At 42.8% G+C, this 25,657-nt stretch overlaps 1 protein-coding gene across 2 annotated transcripts in view; it reads left to right on the top strand.

Annotated features, from left to right (window-relative positions):
- Nucleotides 1–10,647: 10,647 nt before the first annotated feature.
- ZMYM2 (zinc finger MYM-type containing 2) overlaps nt 10,648–25,657 on the top strand; it is a 63,317-nt gene continuing 48,307 nt past the window's right edge. For both annotated transcript variants that reach the window (XM_068984602.1, XM_068984601.1), the window contains exon 1: nt 10,648–10,714. The gene's annotated coding sequence lies outside the window, so the exon portion shown is untranslated. The remainder of the gene's footprint in view (nt 10,715–25,657) is intronic.

Raw genomic sequence — 25,657 nt, 5'->3', positions numbered from 1 at the left:
AGGATCGTCGTGGAGGGAACAGAAAGGCCCTCGGCTGTCCACCCGCCCGCTGGGGAGGGCGGACCCGGAGGAAGCCGTCTATGGGGTGCAGCTCGGGGGCAAGACTGGGGGTCCGTGACCTAGCCCGGGGGAGAAGGCGTGCGAGAGAGATCCAGGGTGCAACCTGAAGCCGGAGGTTTGGGAGCGGTGCCGCCACCCCTCACCTGGGATCCAGCCGCTCACCTCGCGTCCAGACGCGTTTCAACCCCCGAGGCCGCGAGGTCACCGCCGCCCGGGACCCACGAAGCTCCGCCGCCACCGCCCCATGGTCGGACCTCCCCAGGTGTCCCCTCCTCGGCTCCCCCAGTTGTAACACCCTCGCTCGCACCCTGCCCGCTGTCCCCTTCTTTCCTGCTCGGCCCCCTCATGTCCCCCTTCGTCCCCTCCCCCCGCTCTCCCCACCTCGTCCCCCCAGCTGTGACCCCCCCCGCTCTCCCCCCGGGCTGCTTCCTCCGTTAACCACCCCCTCCGGCTGTCCCACCTGGCTCGCCTTCTCAGCTGTCTCCCCCAGCTTTCCCCTCTCTCGCCCCCACAGCTGTCCTCCCCGTCCGCTCCCCTCAGCTGTACCCCGCCCCCCCCACTAGCTCCCCGCCCGGCTGTCTCCCCCTCCGCTCGGCCCCCCAGCTGTCCCCCCCGCGGAGCTCCCCCCAGCGCGGCCTCGGCCTCCGCGGGGACGTCCAGGAGACCGGGAGACTACACTCCCCCCGCACTCGGCCGCCTCGTCGCGGCTTCCAGCTTTGCCTGGGCGCCTCCCTCCCTCTTCCAGCGTTAGGTCTCCCTCCACCCGCCTCCGCTGGGGGGGTCCTGCAGTGCGGGCTGCGCCTTGTCCTGGGAGGCTACCCGGAGCCCTGCCCCGTTGTCCACGCGGCCGGGTACCTCCCCCCAGGTCTTATTTCTGGGACGCTCGGGCAACTGGATGGTTATCGATAGACACCTGAGCAGCCTGTGCTGTGCTCTGTCGCTCAGTCGTGTCCGATTCTTGGCGACCCCACGGACTGTACCCGCCAGGCTCCTCTGTACATGGGATTCTCCAGGCAAGAACACTGCAGTGGGTGGCCACGTCCTTCTCCAGGGGATCTTCCCAACCCTGGGCAACTGGACGGTTATCTATAGACACCTGGGCAACTGGGTGATACTGTCTACGCTCCTGGGCAGCTGGGCCGTTATATATAGACTCTGGGGCAGCTTGGTTAACTGGAAAATAAGGGAAACAAGAACAGAAGGAAAGAAAATCCGCTTCACTTTTTTTTTCATACTGGGTTATTTCTAATATTAAAAAGAACTGTTGTGGTGTTATATGAAAATAATTAAATTAGAATAAGTCATTTATTTGTATTCAGAAGCATTTATGTATTCTTTTTTTTTTTGCATTTATGTATTCTTAACTGCTGTTTTTCGGAGAAGGCAATGGCACCCCACTCCAGTACTCTTGCTTGGAAAATCCCATGGATGGAGGAGCCTGGTAGGCTGCAGTCCATGGAGTCTGGAAGAGTCGGACACGACTGAGCGACTTCGCTTTCACTTTCATGCATTGGAGAAGGGAATGGTAACCCACTCCAGTGTTCTTGCCTGGAGAATCCCAGGGGCGGGGGAGCCTGGTGGGCTGACGTCTATGGGGTCACACAGAGTCAGACACGACTGAAGCGACTTAGCAGCAGCAGCAGCAACTGCTGTTTTTCCACCTAACTGCTGTTTTTCCAAGTTTGTGAAAAAAGAAAGTAAAAAGCATTTGTAAGTAAAATGCTCAATAATATTTTACTTATAAATTTTGGACTCTCTCAAAAATTCAATCAATTCAAATTAGGATTAATTTCTTGTTCTATTTAGAATGCCTCCAATCAGCTGTCCTTGATAGAGAGCTTCTATTTTTTTTTTTTTAAATGTACTTATTTGCCTTTACCAGGTCTTAGTTGCAGCATGCAGGATCTTCAGTTGTGGCATGTGGAATTTAGTTCTCTGACCAGGGATTGAACCCTGGTCCCCTGCACTGGGAGCATGAAGTCTAAGCCACAGGACCTCCAGGGAAGTCCCTAGCTTCTATTTTTTTGTGAATCTTCTCATCTATTCTTGAACAAAATTGATCAGATTTGCTAAGACTTTGATATCAGAAAGTCTTTGCATATGAATTTCAAACTAGCTTCTCAGTCAAAGATTTTTGCCTCCCCTGCCCCCTGAAGTTAGGGATCTTACTTCCCCCACCAGGGATCGAACCCACACTGTCATTGGTGATAGCACGGAGTCCTAACCACTAGATCACAGGGCAGTCCCTTCCAAGTCTTGGTACCTCACACCATCAGTCCCCTCTACTGACTTCACAGCAGAGGCTGGCCTGGCCCAGACCACTCTGGCTGGCCATCCTCGAGCTAGCCTCCCAAAATGCTCAGGGTTATCTGCTTAACATGTACAATGTCAGTTTCTTATCACCTTTTCACTTAAAAACCATCTTTGTGGCTTCTCCATGACTTCCCTGGTGACTCACACTGTAAAGCATCTGCCTACAATGCAGGAGACCTGGGTTCAATCCCTGGGTCAGGAAGATCCTCTGGAGAATGGCAACCCACTCCAGTACTCTTGCCCGGAAAAATCCCATGCATGGAGGAACCTGGTAGGTTACAGTCCATAGGGTGGCAAAGAGTCGGACCCGAATGAGCGACTTCACTTTCACTTTCATGCAGTAAAATAAAATCCGGACTCCTCAGCAGGGCTACTAAACCCTCCTTGAACTATACTCTTGCTGGCTCTCCTGGCACCTGTGGTGTCACCCCTTCACTTGACCCTCTACTGTCTACCCGAGTCATTTCCAGATCTTAGGAGGATGAGCTTAATTCTTATTTTTCCTGCTGTCTAGAATAGAATAATATTTCCCTTGTTATTCTTTTTTTTTCCCACCTTGCAAACTTTAAACTTTTTATTTTGTATGGGGTAAGCTGATTAACTGTGGTAGTTTCAGATGGGCAGCAAGGGGACTCAGCCACACATATCCATATATCCATTCTCTCCCAAATTCCCTTTCGCCCAGGCTGCCACATAACATTGAGTAGAGTTCCATGTGCTGTACAGTAGGTCCTTGTTGGTTATCCATTTTAAATATAGCAGTGTACATGTCCATCCCAAACTCCCTATCTCTTTCCTCCTATCCCCCTGCCCCTGCTCCACAACCATAAGTTCATCCCCTAAGTCTGTGAGTCTCTTTTTGTTTTGTAAGTAAGTTCATTTATATAATTTCTTTTTAGAGTCCACATATAATTGTGCTGGAGAAGACTCTCGAGAGTCCCTTGGACAGCAAGGAGATCAAACCAGTCAATCCTAAGGGAAATCAACCCTGAATACTCATTGGAAGGACTGAAGTTGAAGTTCAAATACTTTGGCACTTAACTCGAAGAGCTGACTCATTGGAAAAGACCCTGATGCTGGGAAAGATTTAAGGCAAAAGGAGAAGAGAGTGGCAGAGGATGAGATGCTTGAATAACATCACTGATTCAGTGGACATGAACTTGGGCAAACTCTGGGAGATAGTGAGGGATAGGGAGGCCTGGTGTGCTGCAGCCCATGGGGTTGCAAAGAGTTGGTTACGACTGTGACTGAACAACAACATAAGAAAGGTCCTATGATATTGCTCCTCCTCTGTCTGCCTCCCCCTTGTTATTCTAATAGCTGCTCCTAGAGCAGATCTCTTTGGGCTTCCCTGGTGGGTCAGCTGGTAAAGAATCTGCCTGCAATGTGAATCACCTGGGTTTGATCCTTGTGTTGGGAAGATAACCTGGAGAAGGGAAAGGCTACCTACTCCAGTATTCTGGCCTGGAGAATTCCATGGACTGTATAGTTCATGGGGTTGCAAAGAGTAGGACACAACTGAGCGACTTTCACTTCACTTTCAGGGCAGATCTCAATGGAAAGACCACTTGCTCAGAAAGGTGTACCATGGTCATTAGTACAGGTCCTGTACTAGTGGAAGTCATTAGTACAGACCTCGACAGGTCTCCAATGGTACTCCCTAATAACCAGCTCTGTTCCCTTACTAGCTCTCCACTGTAATTACTTTATTAATTTCGTAGATTCTTTGTTTGTCATGTCTATCTAATCTAGGGTAGACTATATGCTCCCTGAGGCCAAGGATTGTATCCATCTTATTCTGTGTTCTAGCCCTCACATTTATCATATTATCTGGCATAACTTAGACACTCAGTTAATATCTGTGGAATGAATGAATATACAGGTCTTAAAAATTCCATATTATGCTAACAACAATGACTAATTTTTGTTGCTACCACTAAGCATTAGGTTTTTCTTACTCAATTTTATTGAAGTAGAGTTGACTTACAATTTTGTGTTCATTTCCGCTGTACCGCAAAGTAACTCAGTTATATTTATACATATTCCTTTTCCTCTTCTTTTCCATTATGTTTTCTCACAGGATATTGAATACAGCTCCTCACTAAGCATTAGTTGATAAAACTTTTCTGTCTTATCAAACTTGATGACTCTAACACTGGTTATATTTCTTATTTCTTTATTACATTTAAAAATGATGACTGAATTCAAAATTAGTTTCTTATCAATACAGCTATGGTGTCTCAAATGCATTTCCCACTAATTGTTTTATGTCACATCACATAAAAAATAAGCTTTTTTTAAAAAATCTCCCTACCTGTCATGAGTATGCAGCCAATCTTGGTCCTGCTTTTCCATAGGTGGGTTCTTGGACTTGATTTCTGTCTTAGAGGCAGAGGGAAGTCAAAGTACAAGTCTTCCGTAGCTACATATTTGTCTCCACTGTATGCATCTCATCTTAAAATCTTTTTATTTATCTGACAACAATAAAGATGATGACTCTGTTCTCAAGGACAATTTTATTCTTCTAGGTATCACCAGATTTTTTTTACTGAATCTCTTTTTCACTTCTATATCACATAATAAAAAATGAGCAAGATATACTTCTTAAGGATGATATAAATTTTTGAAAACATTCTGTGGAAAAATACTGATACATCAAAATGTTAACAGCAAGTAGAAACCACCTTGCTGTTACACACCTATTAAGTGGTGAGAAACCAGAACACTGAAGGCACCAAATGCTGATGAAGACATGGACATCAGGAACTCTCCTCATTACCAGAGGAGATGCAGAAGTTCACTGTGAAGACAGTTTCTTACAAAACTACACATACTCTTAACATAAGATACAACAGTCATGCTCTGTGATATTTATCCAAATTAGTTACAAACATATTTATAAAAGAGCCTGAACATGGATATTTATAGGAGTTTTATTCATAATTGCCAAAAATTTGGAAGCAACCAAGGCTTCTTTCTGTGGGTGAAAGAATAAATAAATGTGGTATGTCCAGACAATGGAATATTACTCAGCACTGAGAAGAAATGAGCTATGAACCCACAAAAAGACATGGAGGACTGTTAAATGCTTACTGCCTAATGGAGGAAGTCAGTCTAAAAAGGCTGTTTACTATATGATTCCAACTATATGACATCCTGGGAAATATAAGACTATGGACAGTGTAAAGGTCAGTGATTGGCACGAGTTACAGAGATGGAGATTTAAATAGGTGGAACACAGGATTTTTAGGGGAGTGAAACTATGCCAACATGCATTTGTTAAAACCCATAGAATGTATATACTAGCATAACCTTTGTAACAGAAGTGAACCCTAGTGTAACCTGTGGACTTGAGGTGAGAGTGTTGTGTCAATGCAGGTTCATTCCCTGTAGCAAATGGACCACTTTAGAGAGGTCGCTGATAGTGGAGTGGGCTGTGCATGTGTAGGGCAGTGGGCCCATGGCAATTGTGTATTTACTGCTCAGTTTTGCTGTGAACCTAAAACTGCTGGGGAAAAGCATATGACCTGTTACCAGGAGCCAACCTTGGGTGAAGAATTACAGGTAATTTTTTTTCTTTTGCTCTTTTTGCACTGGTTTTCCAATTTTTGTTGTTGTTATTCTTTGCTTTTTGTTTTTGTCACTGTGTGTTTGTTACCTATGGAAGTATGAAAAATATTTTTTTTAAAGTATGCTAAACTAAAAGTTGTTGGATTTGCTTAATTTTAGATCTCAGTCTCTTAGAGAATTGTAACCTAGTACAGAAACTCAAAAAACAATAGTTGATAATATAAGGAACTCTTAAATGGGCAAAAATTAAGCTTTAAATAATTATTTTCAGCTAATGATTTTATGAAAATCATATAATTTGATTACTGGAAATGACCTCCATAATCAGGATACAATTTTCTTTTTAAAAATTTGCTTCTACTGTAGTCAGGACCTCTAAAGTTTAGAAGGCAGTTGGGTGGGCAATGATGCCTGGGAAGTAAAATGAGAAACATGGTGGGTCCTTGCATTCCAGCATGGGGGAAAGTGTATACATATATATATGTAGTAAATATACTGGGTTATTTAATAATTTTTAAAAAGCCACAGGAACTGAGAGGAAAGCAATGTTCATAATAAGTTGGGAAAGTGAGAAGAGATGGAGGAGACATTAGGATCCTGAGGGATGAAAAGACTGAAGAGACAAGTGGACTTTTATTCAAGGGCACATTATGTACAATTCCTTCATTTTATTGACTGAGATACTGAGGCTCTGGAAGGTCTAGGGTCACAGAGCTGAGCAATGGTGGAGTCACATCCATGTCAGTTCTGCATTCTCATCCAGATCAGAAGAGAAGGAAACTTTCTCAAGGGTTTGAGTGGCCAAACAAGTATTTAAAATACAAGTCCTCTGCTCAGATCTTCATGTTGCGTTCTTGCAAAGCTTAGTCTGCTTTTGTGATTAGCACAGAATAACACCACACACACACACATTTTTGTAAAAGCCTTCTCAAGTTATAATTTCATGCGTGTGTGTGTGCTAAGTTGCTTCAGTCATGTCTGACTCTTTGCAACCCCATGGACTGTAGAATTCCATACCATATAATTTATCCATTTTTTTCAATTCATCCATTTAAAATGAAAAATTCAATTTTTTTTTGCATATTCAGAGCTGTTGTCCAATTATTACTACAATCAATTTGCTCCAAAAAGAAGCTCCCTACACTTTAGCTATCATTCCCTACCTCCCCAGGCCTAGGGAACTAACCTACTTTCTATCTTTACAGATTGCCTTGCCTGGACAAGTCACATAAATAGAATCATACAATGTATAGGCTGGCTTATTTTTCTTAGCATAGTGTCTTCAAAGTTCATCCATATTGTAGCGTGTCAGAGCTACATTCCTTGTTATTGCTGAGTAATATTCCATTGTATGGATCTACCACATTTGTTTATGCATTCTTTAGTTAATGGACATTTCAGTTGTTTCTACGTTTTGGAAATTACAAATAATTCTGTTGTGAACATTCAAATATTTGTTTTTATAAGTGCTTTTCTATAAAATTAAATGTAGCTTTTATTTAAATTATGACACAAAATGTTTTCCCCCATTTTCAAGTCTCAACTAAAATTCTCCCTGATATCATGTAGGTAATCTAGTGAACATTTTCACAGACAAATGGATTTCAATGAAGACAAAATGTGACATATATACTAATAAGCAATTATTACTCAATTATAAAACAGCAATAGTTAGATAATTAGTGTCAATATAGAGCTTCCTTAAATTAAACGGCATGCAGTAATCCAATCTGTCACTAAAGTCTGTGACAGAGCTTATTTGGAAGTATCTCTACTTAAGAATCCCAGGGACAGGGGAGCCCGGGGGGCTGCCGTCTATGGGGTCTCACGGAGTCGGACACGACTGAAGTGACTTAGCAGCAGCAGCAGCTACTTAAGCCATCTAATTATAACCTCAGTGAAGAGAAGTTATTGCAATGGTTTGTGGTAACAGAAAGGGGATGATGTAAGTTTTCATGGACTGATTACAATGTTATCGCGCATTTTGTAATAGCGGACGTTTCTGTCGTGAAAACGGTGACGTGAAGAATGTCAGTGTAAAACGGTACTGGGTAATACACATAGTCTTACAAGGATATTTTGTTTTAACTGAAAACTGAAAAACTTTATAATTAAGAAATAAAATGCAGAAAAATAAATGGTACCATTTTGAGGAAGTGGGTTAAAATGCATATTTAAAAGCGTATCTTTCAATTTAAATAAAGACCAGTATATTCATTACTTGATTTATACACAATGAAACACTTTCTACTAGACTGTGCTCCTTAAGTAGCGTCTCTTAAAGTTCAGTCTTTTCTGAGACCTTCATGGATGATTATAATTTCATTAGAAAGTTCATGTTGTCCACCATCGTGTTGAACTTTAAAGTTGAACATCACGAGTCTGTTTACTCTAGCAGGCGGTGTGTGAAATTAGGTCCACTGTATCCATCCATTTACGCCCCAACGGCGCCGGCTGCAGTCCCACCGACGGCCGCCAGGGCGGCCTCCCCGCCCGCCTCCTACGTGGAACCTCCGGACCCGCAGAGCCCGTGACGCGCGCCCGGGACGTAGGTGTAGACGGCGAACAAAAGCCGAGCCCCGCGGCCCAGGTGGCTCCTCGGTAGGAGCTCGCTCGGTCCCGCCCGGCAGCCCTCGCACCTGCGCACCCTCCTGCCCCGCGGCCTTGTACGCCGCGAGGCAGACGAGCGCAGAGGCCGGGGTCCGGCGGGCCCGGCCCAGCCCTTCCGACAGGCGGGCGCCGGGATCGAGGACCCGCAGTCGCCTCCATCTTGACCGGCGGAGGCGGGAGCGGCGTCCGGGCCGGACCCCGTCACGTCGGCCAGGCCCAGGTTCGCATCCGGCAGCGGGCGCCGTCTCCACCGCGGGGCCCAGCCCCGGCTTCTTGGGACCAGTCGGAGTTGCCCCCAGTTCCCCCCGCGGCCCCGACAAGATGGAGGACGTCGTCTCCTCCCTCAGCCATGACGGGAGCGGGGGACGCCTCCCCACGGGGCTGAGGAGAGGGGAAGCGCCTCCAGCCCTAGAAGCGCGCGGGGCCCCGCCGCCGGCCTTCCAGACCCCTGCTCCCGCCCCCTTCGCCGAAGCCCCTGCCCTTCCAGCCCTCACGGGGCTCCCAGACACTGGACAGGGAGGGCTTGGGGGACATCGAGGCCGCGGCGCTCCTGAGGAGGCGGCGCTCATAGCCGTTGCGAGGGCAGGTGGCCCTGATCAGGTCTTCGGGCCGCCGGGGCCCGACAGCGCCTAGCCCCAGGGGCCGAGCCGCGGCCGGTGCTGCGGGAATCGGAGTCGGCGGCCCGACCCTGACGGGCCGGGCCACGGTGGGGGCGGGGAAGGGGGGGGTGTATGGAATGGAGGCGCGGGGGTGTGGTCTGCGGCTGACGGACAGGGCATCGGACCACCCCCTCAAGGGGGGGTCCTGAAGGAAGGCGGACGCAGCCAATGGGCATCCCCGAGGCGCCCAGGCCGCCCTCCCCGGCCGCCAGTGAGGGCGCAGGGGGCGGGGCCTGCCGGGTCGGGCCGCGCCGCCGCGGCCGCCGCCTCCGCCTCCTCACCAGCGCTAAAGCCGGGACTGGACCGAGCGGAGTTGCGCGTGTTGCCGAAGGGGGGTGGGCCGGGGGCGGGGAGGTTCGTTCCGCGGAGCCGCAGCCAGAACCGGGTGAGGCTTGTCCCCGCCGTGTCTCCAGCTCAGGGCCGCCGACAGTGGGGGTGGCCGGGAGCGGCGCAGCCTCCGGAGGCGGAGGCGCCGGGAGGCGGAGATGGGTGAGGGCGGCCTCCGAAGCCTCCCACCGACCCGGGACGAGCGCCCCGCGGCGCGGCCGCCGTCGCCGCTGCCGCTTCGGGGCCTCAGGCTGCCGGCGGCTCCGCTGATGTCCCAGGCGCGTTGGCGGGCGGCCCGCGGGCTGCGGGAGTGCGGGCGCGGCCGCGAGGGCGGAGTGAGGCAGCCGCCGGCGGCGGGGGTCGCCCGGGGCCGCCCGGGGCGGGGGCCGGCTGTGGGGGTCGCGCTGTGTGGGGGTGGGGTGGGGTGAGTGGGGGAGGGGCGCCTCCGTGGGGGCTCGGGGTCCCGTTAGCGTTCTCCCAGCGACGGCGCAAGGTCCCCGAGTTTGAGGGCGAGGGCGCGGGCCCCCCGCGCCGGTCCCCTCCTCGGCCGCCCCGGCCCCGGCGCGCGCGCGGCTCGGCTCCGCACGTATTGTTTGGCTGGGTCTCTAATGGCGGACGGGGAGGCAGCGCTGCCGGTCGCCGACTGCGGGGGGGCAAGTCTCGGGCCCGGGGCAAGAGCCGGGGGCACAGGCGGGGGGTTTCCGCCCCGCGGCGACGCGGGCTCCCCCCAGCCCGGCGTGGGTGCGGGCGCGGCAGAGACGGCGCTGGGCGGGCCGATCCCGGGGATCGGAGTCTCCGCTGGCGTCGAGGCTGCGCTCGCCCTTCCCTTACCCCTCCCCCTCCCCGAGCAGGCCTGCTGCCCTCCGCCTCCTCCCCCCAGGGTTTGCCTTTCACGTGGGTTTTGGTCCCAAATAAAAATTTTATGCCGTTTTGCTCTACTTTACGTTGGAGGGGATTGTTGATGCCTGGCTAGGGAGCAATAATCGAAGGTCCGAACCTCCTTGACCTCTTATTCCGTTCTCTGCCTCCTTCTGGTGGAAAAGACTTGGTTCTTCCACCTGGTTAGATGTTGTTGATCCATTTTTTCATTTTTTCTCTTATCCCAGGACCAGGAGTTGAATTCATCCCTACCTGGTGCATCTTTGGCTGAGCGTGAGGAGGACAACACCCCGATTGTGAGTCTTTCGCCCCTAATTTGATGCTCCTGGAAGACGTTGGCAGGTTAATGTAGGGCCTCGGCCTGGGGACCGGTGCGTCCCCGTTGTTTTGAGGGGGAGGAGCTTCCCCCTGGGTGGCACTGCCCCCGGGGCGCAGCCTGGATAATGGCTGGTGAGGCAGCTGGGAGTGGGCGCTGCTGTTTGCACCGCTGCAGAGAGCGCTCCTGCTGCAATACCAACCTCAGCAACCAGACGACGGGCTCCTGCCGCTGCTCACGTTACCCGGGAGGAGGGGTGGAGGAAGGAGGGCATATTGCTGGCGCCCTCTAGAGTTCCAGGGTGGGAATTGAAGTCGTTTCGTTTGACGCCTGGTCTGCAACCATCTTTTAACACTTTCTCTTCCTTTTCAATGGAGAATTGATCGAAAGGGTTGGAGAAGCAGAAAGGCAGATTTAGATCTGAGTGTGTGATGTAAAACATGAATTTTGACTCTTAGGGTTCATGAGTTGGTGGATGTCTTTGCTTAGGAAAGGCGTGAGGCCCCCTCCTCCTGTTGTCTTACTTTATCACCTAGTTCCCTGCTCTGGTTACTCTTAGCCCCAAATCTTTCATGATGCTTAGTGTTCCCTTGAGTTGTTCCTGACGTGTTACCTGAGAGTAATTGTTTAATGCTTGCAATTTGTCGGTTTTAAAGTAGCCTTGTAATATGCTAGACAGTAAGGTAAACATAACAGGTCATTTTCCATCCGTTGTAATGAGTTACAAAATATCAGTGAAGTTACTGTTCTGGACACATATCTCTGGAGCCCACTGATAGTTAACTTGCAGATCTCTGTCAAAGGTGAGTCATGAGTATGGTCGCTTATACTTAAATATTAAGTCTCAAATGGGCCAAAAAATAATAGACGATGAACACAAACTGAGTACTGATTGTGAAGGATGATGTGAGGATGGCAACTTGTATTAAGCAAATACCGCTTTAGGCAGGTCCCCGATACTTTCATGTATTATTTCCTTTAAGGAAATCTTGGCAAATGGCCTGCAGGCTCATAAAAATAGCATGTATTGAGCCTGTATTGTATGCCAGCATAAGTTTGTGGTTTTTTTTAAGTTACTATGGCAACTATCAACTTTATGAGGGAGAACAGTATATTGAACCTCTGTGTACCTATCATTTACATTCTATAATTATCAACACATGTCCAGACTAATTTTTAACATATTAAATAATTTAATCTTTATGAAAACTTAGTGTTTTTATTCCTAATTCTTAGAGGAGGAAATAGGCATAAGCAGATAACCCAGGCAGTAGTATTCGTTTAAACAGGATTTGAACTTAACCAGTTTTGGTTACGGGCCTGAGTTCAGCAGCTGCGGTGTCCTGTTTCATTTGTAAGTTTTCATTTATTTTATTTATTTACTTTTTAATCTTTGGGCCACACTGAGGCCTATAAGATCTTAGTTCCCTGATAAGGGATCAAACCTGTGCCCCCTGCATTAGCAGTGTGGAGTTCTAGCCACTGGATTTCTAGGGAAGTCCTTTGTGTTGTCCTGTTTTAAAGTATATAATATGCTTATTTCACAAATATAGAAATTGAAAAAAACTGGAAGTTACAACCTTTTCAGCCTGTATTCCTTTCCTGGAGACCAGTGGGTAAACAAATATGGAATGTTAAATCTTACTGAATACCTTTAAGAAAAAAAAGTAGTACCACAGTTGTCAATTAGATAACTATAAGATAATTATTTGACTGCTTTTAAACTAATAGGGTCTATTTGAATCAGAAATAATATACTCTCTTTTTTTTCAGTGTGTATGTGTGCAATTTAGTGTTTATTTCTTAAATACTGTAACTTAAAATGAATATAACTTCTGTAATGAGTTTAAAGGTCTTTTCAGGCATTAAATAATTCAGATATAGTGGATCAGGGATTAGATCTTTCAGCTATCAATAGATGGGTAAAGCTTATATTATCACCACATACTTTCCCAAAAGATTTACCATTCTAAAATTTTTCTTTGTACTTATTTGTGATGTTGGTGGAGGAAGGTTAATTGGTTAAGTACACATTTGCAGATGAAGACATACAAAATGTATAATCAGGACTTGCCTGTAATGTCAACATATGTATACTAATGAAAGCTAAGATTCTTTCAAATACAGTTGACCCTTGAACTACATGGATTTGAATTGTGGGTCCACTTATGCCTGGATTTTTTTTAATAGTGCTGCATATGTTGGATCTGCTGATATGAAGGAACTCAGTAAAAGGGAGGCCCAACTATAATTTATACACGGATATACTTTTTTCTGACTGCGCTGTGCAGCATGTGTGATCTTAGTTCCCAAACCAGGTATTGAACTTGTGACCCTTGTGGTAGAAGCTCGGAGTCCTAACCACTGACATCAGGGGAGTCTCACTTTTTGAAGGGATATGGTGGTTGTTTTCCTTAACGATTTAGCTCAGAATTAAAAATCTTTTACTTTTTACTGAAAAGCATCAACTAATGGTGCTTTAATGCACCAGGCAAAAAGATAACCTGACAATTTTAAATTCACTTTGATTAAATCAAAGTTCTTTATTACATGTGAATTTATCGTGCACTTAATGTGAGTTAGGTACCTTTAGTTGTACATATGAAGTATTTTGATATTTAAAAATACTTCACGTTTATGGTACCTTCTTTAGTGCATCCTTAATAGTATGTGTTCCTCCTGCTGTCCTTTGTCAAACAGTTGAGGGAAAGGGAGAGTGGCCCTGCTTTTCTGAGTTCTCCTGTAGGTTCTCTTGTGCTGGACTGTTGCACCCCATGTGGTGGGACAACTCTGAATATTCAGATGTCACACCGATGCTGACAGTGAACATTTCAGACCTTTGTGTGGTTATGGAGCTTGACATACCATCTTTGTACAACAATGTTCCTATTTTTAGAAGTTTTATTGTATGTTGCCCTTGTTTGAGGTACAGAGTGCCTTACTAATGCATTTGAGGCAAAGTGAATCTTTACCTTTAGTCAGATGCTGTGTTGTAACTGTGATGAAAAGAATATATATGCATGCTGGAGCTCTGTTGTTGTCAAAAGGTGTGGTATAATTAGAAATTTTGTATCTCTTTTTAGGCATTCATATCTGTCTACTGGTAATATTATTCATGCATATATTATTGAGTAACACTTACTATAAGAGAACGTTGACGTGTTCACCTTTCATGTTTTATTTAAGCAATGCAAGATGAGCCTAAACCCAAATGCTTTCTCCCATTGGATTAACAGTATTTTATGTAGGGCATTTTAAGTTAGGAAGCAAGTATGCTGAGACAGTGTGTTGATTCCATGTATTTTCCATTTTTTATTTCAGTTGGTTAATTTTTTTCTATTCCTGTCAGAGCACAAATTGGGATTTTAGAATTGAACAGAACTTTTAAGATATTCCCTGGTGGCTGAGATGGTAAATAATCCACCTGAAATGCTGGGGACCTGGGTTCGATCCCTGGCTTGAGAAGATGCCCTGGAGAAGAGAATGGCTACCCACTCCAGTAGTCTATCCCAGAGAATTCCATGGACAGAGGTGCCTGGCAGGCTACATACAGTCCATGGGGTCACAAAGAGTCAGACAGGACTAAGCCACTTTGACTTTCACTTTAAGATATTCAAATCTCAAAGTTCTTATGGACAGCTCCAATATGTAAAAACTATAAATTGTCATTGAGAAAGTTACTGTTGGGTAAATAATTTTCAACTATGAGTCTCTGGGTAACAATTGTAGTTTTTAATTTTTTATTTTGATTGTTTACCTGCAAAAAAAATTGTTTTACATAATCAGAATCGCTAATTTTTATATGTGCAGCTTATTTTTTAAACAAGTCCATTTGTAATCTTAGGTTTCTGTTATTAAAATAGTACTGAGAAGAGAATTTTGAAGACCAGCACCAAGGGGTAACAAGATAAGTTGGTGATCTTAAAGTGTGTTAAAAGTTGGATTACAACACATTTGAGCATATCTGTTGTTTTATTGCATATTTTAAGATGTATTTTTTGGATCAAGTTTTACACAACACTTGAAGGACTTTGTAACTGCAGAATAAATTTTTGTGTACTATTGACGTCTAGGGGATTCCCTAGTGGCTCAGAGGGTAAAGTGTCTGCCTGCAATGCAGGAGACCTGGGTTCAATTCCTGGCGCGGGGATCCCCTGGAAAAGGAAATGGCAGCCCACTCCAGTACTGTTGCTGCTGCTGCTGCTAAGTTGCTTCAGTTGTGTCCAACTCTGTGCAACCCCATAGATGGCAGCCCACCAGACTCCAGTCCCTGGGATTCTCCAGGCAAGAACACTGGAGTGGGTTGCCGTTTTCTTCTCCAATGCATGAAAGTGAAAAGTGAAAGTGAAGTTGCTCAGTCATGTCTGACTCTTAGCAACCCCATGGACTGCAGCCTACCAGGCTCCTCCGTCCATGGGATTTTCCAGGCAAGAGTACTAGAGTGGGTTGCCATTGCCTTCTCCGCACTCCAGTACCCTTGCCTGGAAAATTCCATGGACGGAGAAGCTGGTAGGCTACAGTCTGTGGGGTCACAAAGAGTTGAACACGACCGAGCGACTTCACTTTCTTTATTGAAGTCTAGAGTTGTAGTGTGTAGCAGTTGTTGTTCAGTCTCTTAAGTCATGTCAGACTCTTTACGACCTCATGGATGGCAGCACGCTAGTCTCCTCTGTCCTCCACCGTCACCCAGATTTTGCTCAGATTCATATGCATTGAGTGGGTAACGCTATCAAACCATCTCATCCTCTGCCACCCCCTTCTCCTTTTGGCTTCAGTCTTTCACAGTGTCTTTTTCAGTAAGTCAGCTCTTCACATCAGGTATCCAAAGTATTGGAGGTTCAGCATCAGTCCTTCCAATGAATACTCAGGGTTGATTTCCTTCAGGGTTGACTGGTTTGACTCTCAGGAGTCTTCTCTAGCACCATAGTTCGAAAGCATTAGTTCTTTGGCATTCAGCCTTCTTTGTGGTTCAGCTCTCACATCCATACATGACTGTTGGAAAAACCATAACTTTGACTGTATGGACCTTTGTTGGCAAAGTGATGCCTCTGCTTTTAAATATGTTGTCTAGGTTTGTCACAGCTTTTCTTCCAAGGAGTAAGCATCTTAATTTCATGGCTGCAGTCACTGTCCACAGTGATTTTGGAGCCCAAGAAAGTAAAATCTATCTGTGCTTCCATTTTTTCCTTCTATTTTGCTATGAAGTGATAGGACCAGATGCCATGACCTTAGTTTTTTGAATGTTGAATATTTAGGCAGCTTTTTCACTCTCCTCTTTCACTTTCATCAAGCATCTTAATTTTATGAAGAGGCTCTCTAGTTCCTTTTCACTTTCTGCTATTAGAATGGTATCATCTGAATATCTGAGGTTGTTGATATTTCTCCCAGCAGTCTTGATTCCAGAATGTGATTCATCCAGCCTAGCATTTCACACGATCTACTCTGCACGTAAGTTAAAAAAACAAGGCAACAGAATACAGCCTTGTCATACTCCTTTCTCAATTTGGAACCGGTCAATTGTTTCATGTCTGGTTCTAATTGTTGCTTCTTGACCTGCATACAGGTTTCTTAGGAGATAGGTAGGGTGGTCTGATATTCCCATCTCTTTAAGAACTTTTTCACACTGTGATCCACACAGTCAAAGCTTTGGCGTAGTCAGTGAAGCAGGTGTTGAGGTTTTTAAGTTAAGTATTTTAAGTAAGATTGTGATGCACAGCTAGAGGTTTCAGACAGAAAAAAGTTTATAAGGTCCCTCAAGATCTGTATTTCTAAAATAACATTATGATTTTTTTCATTCTCAGCATACTACTCATTTTGCATATATACTATTATCAACAATTGACATTTTGGGAACTTCTTTTGTGGTCCTATGGCTAAGACTCCAAGCTCCTAATGCAGGGGCTCAGTTTGATCCCTGGTCAGGGAGCTAGATCCCACATGCTACAACTAAGACAAACAGCCAAATAAATACATAAATAAGCAACTGACATTTTTGATAATCTCTTTCCTTATGTTGCCAGGGTCTTCAGCAGATTAATGTGAGTTGTACTGACCAGTATGTTAGGCTGGTCCACAAGTCTCAGTTCTGTGTGGTGGTGGTAGTGCTAGTTCAGCAGAAGCGTGAGGAGCCTGTTTTCAGCAGAGTGAGATCAGGAGGAGCCTTAGAGTGTCAGGGCCAGGGCATGTACGCACATCCTCAGTCCTGTCTGACTCTCTGCCACCTGCGTGGACTGTACTCACCAGGCTCCTCTGTCCATGGATAGGGATTCTCCCACAAGATACTAGAATGGGTTGCCATGCTCTTCTCCAGGAGATCTTCCCAGCCCAGGGACTGAACCCAAGTCTCCTGCTTGACAGGTGGGTTCTTTTCCACTGAGCCACCTGGGAAGCTTGATACATTAACTTCCCCCAAATGGCAAAGATTGGAGGAGGGGTAGATAAATGGTGAAAGGGAGTTCAGATGACTTGGATGTGGGAGTAGGTGGTTTGGGGCTTTGAGACACCTCAACTGAGATGAGTTAATCAGTCTGGGCATTGAGGTTTTATTTAAAATCAGGGGAGTGGATGAGATCCCCAGAGAAAATTAAAATTATTTGAAATTATCTTGCAGTTAAAGTTTGACCCTATGGAAAAGAAGAGATTATTCCTTAACTTGGAAATTCTACACTCTAGAGGTAACTTGAATCAATTAATTGATTTATTCATTTATTTACTAGATCAAAAGAGATTATTTTTTAGATGCTGGCATAGCCCTTGAATGGATTTTAATATGTTAATTAAATGATTCCTATCAGCTTCTAAAACCAGAGTAGCATTGTCTCATATCTGATAAAGATATTAAAAGAGATTTTCTTAAAAGAGATTTTGTGGCTAGATGGTAAGCAACATGAAGTCATAATCTGTGTTCATCTATCATTGATCTCCTGGCTCCTTTCCTCACTTGCCCAGAGATGAGTAGTAGTACCAATTTAGTGTGTATTACTCTAAATCCTTCCTGGGCATATATTAACATGTACCTGTAATAATAAATTGTATGTGCATGTTGAAAACATGTATGCTGTATGCCATACTTTGGCCACCTGATGCAAAGAGCCAACTCATGGGGAAACCCTGATGCTGGGAAAGATTGAGGGCAAAAGGAGAAAGGAGCAGCAGAGGATGAGGTGGTTAGATAGTATCACCAACTCAATGGACATGATTCTGAGCAAAGTCTGGAGATACTGGAGGACAGAGGAGTCTGGTATACCACAGGTACTGTCCATGGTGCCTCAAAGAGTCAGACACAGATATGACTTAGGGAGTGAACAACAATAAACAGCTATATACATCTTCCTGCATCTTGGTTTTTTTACTTAGTAGTATGTCTTAGACATTTTTCTGAGTTAGTATGTAAGGATTTCTTTTTAAAATGCTGTGTGGCACTTAATGACGTGCACTTTTTTAGCAGTTCAGATATTCTGTTGGTGGACATTTAATCTATTTGGGTTTTTCTGTTATTTACAGTGCTGCATGAAATATATATAAAGTAGTTCCTTTGGGTTCATGTGTGTTTTCTCTGGGGGAGATTCTGGAGAACCAGTCAGCATGTGGCTCCGTGGTAAAGAACCTGCCTGCTAATGCAGGAGACAGAGGAGACAGGGGTTCTATCCCTGGGTCAGCAAGATCTCCCGGAGGAGGAAATAGCAACCCACTCGAGTATTCTTGCCTGGAAAATCCCAGGACAGTTGAGCCTGATTGGCAATAGTCCATGTGGTCCCAAAGAGTTGGACATAACTTAGCGACTGAACATGTATATGTGCATATTACATACATGTTTTTATAGACACTGCCAGATTGCTTTCCGCTGGACCACAAAACTCACTGCCCTTTCTAGTAGTTTTTCCATGTTCTTGCCAACACTAAATATTATCAAATAAATAGTTAAAGTTTTGTCAGTTTAATTTGTCTTCTTCCTAAAGTATGGAATATACACATTATATAGCATGTATCTTTTTCATATTTTTGCACTTTATTGTGTTTCTTTGCTATGTAAACATTTTATGATGTAATGGGAAAAATCCATTTCACTATTGCAAGCAATGGGAACAACTGTAACAAATATGCAAGAATTTTATGAAGGAAATTGTAAAATAATACAGTAAGACATGCAAGAAAACCAGAGTGGACAGATTTACATATATCTGAATGGGAAGACTTGAATAATAGAAAAGATTAATTTATTTTGTCTTCAGATATGTCTAAATTCAATGAAATGCTGACTAAATCCCTTAATATTGATAGATACATATGGTACCATACAACAATGATTAACTATAGAGAAAATATTTGGATATAGTGTACCTAGAGTGGCACCGCCGAATTTTATGGTAATTCCATTTTTCAATTTTTTGAATAACCTCCATTCTGTTGTCTATAGTGGTGGCACCTTTTTACATTTCCAATAGCAATGCACAAGGAATCATCCTTTCTTCAATCAGCTAACCAATTTCCCTTCACTAATATTGTTACTGTTTGTTTATTTTGATAGTAGCCATCCTGATGGATGTGATGTCTTTCCTGGTTTGATTTGCATATCCCTAATAACTGATTATGTTGAACATCATTAGAAAGAATTTGAGAAAAAACAGTGTTAATTCTTCTTTAAATGTCTGGTAGACTTCACCTGGTTAGTCCTGATTTCTTTACTGGGAGATTTTTTGATTACTTATTCAGTCTCTTTGCATGTTATAATTCATATTTTGTGTTTCTTCTTGAGTCAATTTTTGTAGTTTGTGTTAAAAATTTACCTGTTTTTAAAATTTTTTTATTTTGGGTTGTCCAGTTTTTTGGCATATAATTGCAAAATTATATTCATTCATTTCTATAAAGTCACTAGTGATACCTTATTAATATTTCTGATTTTTTTAAAACAATTTTATATTTGTTCTGCTAGTCACATGTCAATTTCTTTCTCTTTTGGTTGCACTGCTTGGTTTGTGTGATCTTAGTTTTGGACCAAGGATCAAACATGGGCCCTGGCAGTGAAAGGGCAAAGTCCTAACCACCCGACCACCAGAGAATTCTCTTTGTTTCTGATTTTAATAACTTTAGAGAGTTTTTTCCTTGTCAGTCTAGCTAAAGGTTTGTTAATTTTTTCAAGGAGCCACATATTTGTAATTTTTTGTTTCCTCTATTTTTTCTTTTATTAAAATTTTTTTTCCATTTCCCCCCCTTTTTATTTTGTACTGGAGTGTGTGTGTGTGTGTGTGTGTGTGTGTGTGTGTGTGTGTGTGTGTGTGTGAAGTTGCCTCAGTCGTGTCCAACTCTTTGTGACCCTAACTGTACAGGCTCTGTCCATGGGATTCTCCAGGCAAGAATATTGGTGTGGGTTGTCATGCCCTCCTTCAGGGCATCTACCAGACCCAGCAATCAAACCCATGTCTCTTATGTCTCCTGCATTGGCAGGCAGATTCTTTACCACTAGCGCCACCTGGGAAGCCCTTCCTTTCTTTTTCTGTTCTTTGTTTTGTGTATCTGTGCACTGATCTTTATTACTGCATTCTTTCTGCTAGTTTTAGTTTATTTAGCTCTTTTTCTGATTTCTTAAGGTGTAAACTTCACTGGTTGGAGATTTTTAATGTAGGTGTTAATAGCAGTAAGTTTTCTGCTGAGTAAAACTTCCGCTGCATCCCTTAAGTTTCAATATGTTGTGTTTTTGTTTTCTTTTGTCTTACGATTATTTTCTTATTTCCCAAGTTTCTTTTTTTAATCAGGGCTTTAAAAATTATTTATTTATTTTTGGCTGTGCTGGCTCTTTGATGCTCCATGGGCTACTCTGTTAGATGTGGTGCTTGGGCCTTCTCTTGTTGTGAAGTACAGGCTTTAGGTGTGCAGGCCTCAGTAGTTGCTCTAGAGCTAGGCTCAGTAGTTGCTTTGTTGCTTTGTGTCATGCGGGATCTTGGATCAGGAATTGAACCTGTGTCCCATGTATTTACAGATGGATTCTTTACCATTGGGCCACTGGGGAAACCCTCTTGTAAGCTTTTTTGACTTACAGTTTATTTTGTCCAATATCCACACATCCACTGCATTTCTCTTTTGGGTATTATATACATGGGGTATCTTTTCTATCCTACTTTCAGCCTCCTTGTATTTTTTTTAATCTAAGATGAGTCTCTTCTAGATAGAATATAGATGGATCATGTGTATCTTTTTATCCAGCCTAAGCTCTTTCAGTAATTTAGTCTATTTACATTTAAAGTAATTGTTAGTAAGGAATAAGGAGTTTACCTCCACCGTTTTGTGACTTGTTTTCTGTTTGTCTTAAATCCTCACCCCCCCCACCATTTCTTTTATTATCACTTTCTCTTGTGTTTAATTTTTTCTAGTGTACCATTTTGATTTCTTTCTCCTGTATAGTTTATAATTATTTTTATAATGGTTACTTTGAGGATTAAAATAAGAATCAGTATTACAACAGCTTACTAGGAATGATACTCTTCATTTGAACAATCTGTGAATACTCTGCCTGTTACACATCTCTGTCCTTCCCTTTACATTAGGTTTGTGGCCAATAACATCTTTATATGTATTCATTAACATATTGATAATTACTGTTTTATGCTTTTGCCTTTTAAATCATAGGGCAATAAGTAGTTATAAACCAAAGGTACATTAGTACTGGCTTCCTGTTGCCTTTTTTTTTTAATGTATTCATTTGTGTTCTGTATTTCTTACAGCTTCAACTTACTCTGTAGTTTGTATTTTTGCTTGAAGGATTCCCTTTAGCATTTCATATTGGGTAGGTCTGCAGGTAAATAAATTTGCCTGTATTTTTTGGGGGAATGTCTTAACTTCTCATGTTTGTTGGAGGAATATTTTGTTGGATATGGGATTTTTGGTTGACAGATTTTTTTCCCCCACCATTTTAAATGTCATGCCATAGCTTTTCACATCCATGATTTTGGATGAGAAATCTGGTGATGAGGATCCATTGCATATGATGAGTCACTTCTCTCTTACTTCAAAATTCTCTTTTACTGTTGGGTCCGCAGTTTGATTATTACTGTCTTGGTATGGCCATCTTGGAATTGAGCTTCTTGGGTGTGTGTGTTTATCCTCATTATATTCATCATATTTGGGTAGTTTATAGCCATTATTTCTTCAAATGTGTTTTTTGTTCTTTTCTGTCTCTTTTTGTTACATATATTGGTGCTCATAGTGGTGTTTCACAGATTCTTAGGCTCTATTCATTTTTCTTCATTCTTATTTTCTTGCTCTTCAGACTGGATAATTTTAATTATTCTGCTTATCATTTTACTGATTCTTTCTTCTGCTTGCTTAGATCTGCTGTTAATCCCCTCTAGTGACTTTTTTCATTTCTGCTATTAAATTTTTCATCTCCAGGACTTTTGTTTGGTTAATTTTTTTTTAATTGAAGTATAATTGGTTTACAGTGTTGTGTTAGTTTCAGGTATATAGTGAAGTGATTTTAGTTTTATATATATATATTCTTATTTATATTCTTTTCTATAAGTTATTGTAAGATATTGACTGTAGTTCCCTGTGCTTTATAGTGGGTCCTTATTTATATTATACACAGTAGTGTGTATCTATGTGGTTTTTTTTTTAAGACTTTTTTTTTCCTGTGGGCTATTTTTAAAGTCTTTACTAGATTTGTTACAGTATTGCTTCTGTTTTAATATTTTGGTTTTTTGGCAAGGAGACAGTGTGGGATCTTAGCTGCTTAGATTCCTTCCACTGCGTTGGAAGTTGAAGTCTTAAACCACTGGACTGCCAGGGAAATCCCAATACTGTGTATTTGTTAATCCCAAACTCCTAACTTATCCACCCCCACCCCCCTTTCCCTTTTGGTAACTGTAAGTTTATCTTGTGTCTGTGAGTCTAAATTTGTATCATTTTTTAGATTCTACAAGTGATGTCATATGACATTTGTCTTCATCTGACTTCCCTCATTTAGTATGATAATCTCTAGGTCCGTCTATGTTGATGTGAATTCTTTCTTCTGACCGAGTAATATTTTATTGTGTATGTATCCACCATATCTGTATCCATTTCCTTGTCAGTGGACACTTAGATTGCTTCCATATCTTGGCTCTTGTGAATAGTGCTACTATAAGCATTGAGGTGCATATATATTTTTTCTAGTTTGAGTTTTCATCTTTTGCAGATGCGTGCTCAGAAGTAGGATTGCTGGATCATATGATAGCTCTTTTTTTAGTTTTTTTTTTTTAAGGAACCTCTATACTGTTCTCTATAGTGGCAGCACCAATCTATATTCCCACCAACAATATAGGAGGGTTCCCTTTTGTCCACACCCTCTCCAGTTGTTTGTTTACTTTTTTGTGGGTTGCACCACAGGCCCTGCAGGATCTCAGTTCCCTAACCAGAGAGTAAACTCATGCCCCCTGCATTGGAAGCACAGGGTTAGATAGTGGCAGTGGTTAGGTGTAAAGTTCTAACCACTGGACCACCAGGGAATTCCCAGGGATTTTTATTTTTAAAAAGTTTAATTTGTCATACTGTCTCAGAACTATTATAGATGCCATAAACACATATTGAATAATAGCCTTTACTATTACTAGAGATGAATTTACCTTAGCTTTCTTTGCCCCTCCTTTGATACCTAGAAAGCTCGGGCTAATCAGTGAGAAAATGATGAATGAATATTTTTCTTGAATCATTTTGAAATGCTTTCTTTGTGATTTTCATTGAAAGTTCACTAGCTTTTCTTAGCAACTACTAATACTTTATTGTAGTGAATGTCAACATTTTATTTATTTATTGGCCATGCCATGTGGCATGTGGGATCTTAGTTCCCTGACCAGGGATAGAACTGATGTCCCCTGCATTGGAAACAACAGAATCTTAACCAGCTGGACCATCAGGGAAGTCCCAAACATTTTATTTTTTAACTACCTTTTCTTTTTTTCATGAGAACGTCAACTATTGGGGTTAATTGATTCTCATGGAATCAAAGACCAAGTAAAGCTGTGAAAGCATTTATAATTTATGATGATTGTCTCAGTCCACTTGGGCTGGCATAACAGAAGTACCAGAGATAATAGACCTTCATGAATCAGAGTTCTGGAGGCTGGAAAGTCCATGGCTGGGGCTTCTGCAGACCAGGTGCTGGTGAGGGCTTGCTTCCTGTTCCCAGACAGGCTTCTCTCTTCGTGCTGGGTCCTCCTGTGGTGGGAGAGGGAGCTTTCTGATGTCTTTTATGAAACAGTCACTCATCTCACTCATGAGGGCCCCACCTTCCTGACTTAATCGCCTCCTTATACCATCTCATGGATTTGAAGGGGGACGCAAGCATGTGGTCCATAACAGTGAAGCAGTATCACAAGGAAGCCTAAAAATGAATTAGAAACTTAACCGAAATCTTCAGGTACAGACAAAACTGCCTGGTGATTGTTACAAGTTAACAATGTGTTAATTGATTTTCACATTCAGTTATCTTTTTAAATTCTAAGAAAAACTGCAAAATAAATGCCATTTATTTTAGGGAAAATTGAAGCCCAGAAAAGTGAAGTTATTTACTTGGTGTTAAATAGATAATTAGAATTGATTTAGTATAGAAAAGTGGCTGAAGGGAATAGATTTTATTTGGATAAGGTAGAAGAGACCAACTTGAATTAGACTGTCTTTTCTTCATAGGGCTCAGTGAGTGGTAGTTGAAGCATATTCTCTCTGGCGTATAGAAGTGACCACATTTATAATCTAGGATTTGGAAAGAACTGTTATGGCTGAGTAATTACTCTGTTTTGAAGCGTGGATTTACTGCAGAGAACTGTGCATTAAGAGAAGTCTTCTCTCCCCATAGTTACACTGTTAGGAGAAATGAGGAGATGAGAACTGTGCAGCAAGGGAAGTCTTCTCCTCTCCCCGCACACTGGGAGGAGACATGAAGGGACACCTCATGGCCACCAGAGGGCACTGGGGATTCAGTTCTGTCTTAAGCCCCAGAAATTGTCGTCTTGTTTTAGGTATGCTGAAATACAGAAAAGATCCAAGAAACTCGTGCTTTAAAAGCCTTTGCATTCCCTAAGTTCAGTGGATTTACACCACATTCTTCTGAAAATTGTTATGTTGATAAAGATCCTTCCTTGCTTCTGACAGATAGATGTTAACTACAAGTCAGTTCCATTTGTGTTACATCTCATCTTACCCTGGCACTTTGGGCTTGATATTACTTCCTTTTGATACTTGTATATTTCACATACTGATTTGGTTAATTTTTTATTGAATGGTGTGGTCTTTTTTTTTTTAATTAATAAGAGTTGTGCTATATTATTGTTTAATACTTAATAACATATTATATAGTAGTTATGAACATTCAGATCCTGACCTCTCCCATTTTCTCACTGTGGTCTTGGCAGCTTACTTTTAGGTTTTTTTTGTCTGTGGTATGTGGGATCTTAGTTCCCTGACCAGGTGTCAAACCCATGCCTCCTTCAGTGATGTCTCTTAACCACTTGACCACCAGGGAAGTCCTGGGCAGTTTACTTTAGATGATTGCATTTTTTAAAAAATCTGTATAAGGGAGATAATGATTTTACTTTTCATTGGGTTGCTTGAATGTTTAATCATCATGAGTATTTGGCGCGTAATAAGTATTAAATACACGTTAACTATTACTGGATGAATGTACTTGTATTTTAAGAGAACCTAATTGAATCAATTATTAAAATTTTGAATCAAATGTTATTCAGCTTATTTCAGCATTTAAAACTTTCTGTAGTGAGGCTAAAAATTTTTTATGTTTACTTAAAGTTAAGTGAAGGCCTTGATGTGAAGGTTTCTCCCAGCACATGCTGTTTTACCATAAACAAGTCTTCCCTATTAGGTTAATACAGTATATATTTTAATATTTGAAAATGTATTTAAAGTGTCTTAGGGAAGTTCCCTGGTGGTCCAGTGG

Source organism: Capricornis sumatraensis, chromosome 12, assembly GCF_032405125.1.
Source record: "Capricornis sumatraensis isolate serow.1 chromosome 12, serow.2, whole genome shotgun sequence".
NCBI classification, from domain to species: Eukaryota; Metazoa; Chordata; class Mammalia; order Artiodactyla; family Bovidae; genus Capricornis; species Capricornis sumatraensis.
This window is presented reverse-complemented; position numbering and strand designations above follow the sequence as displayed.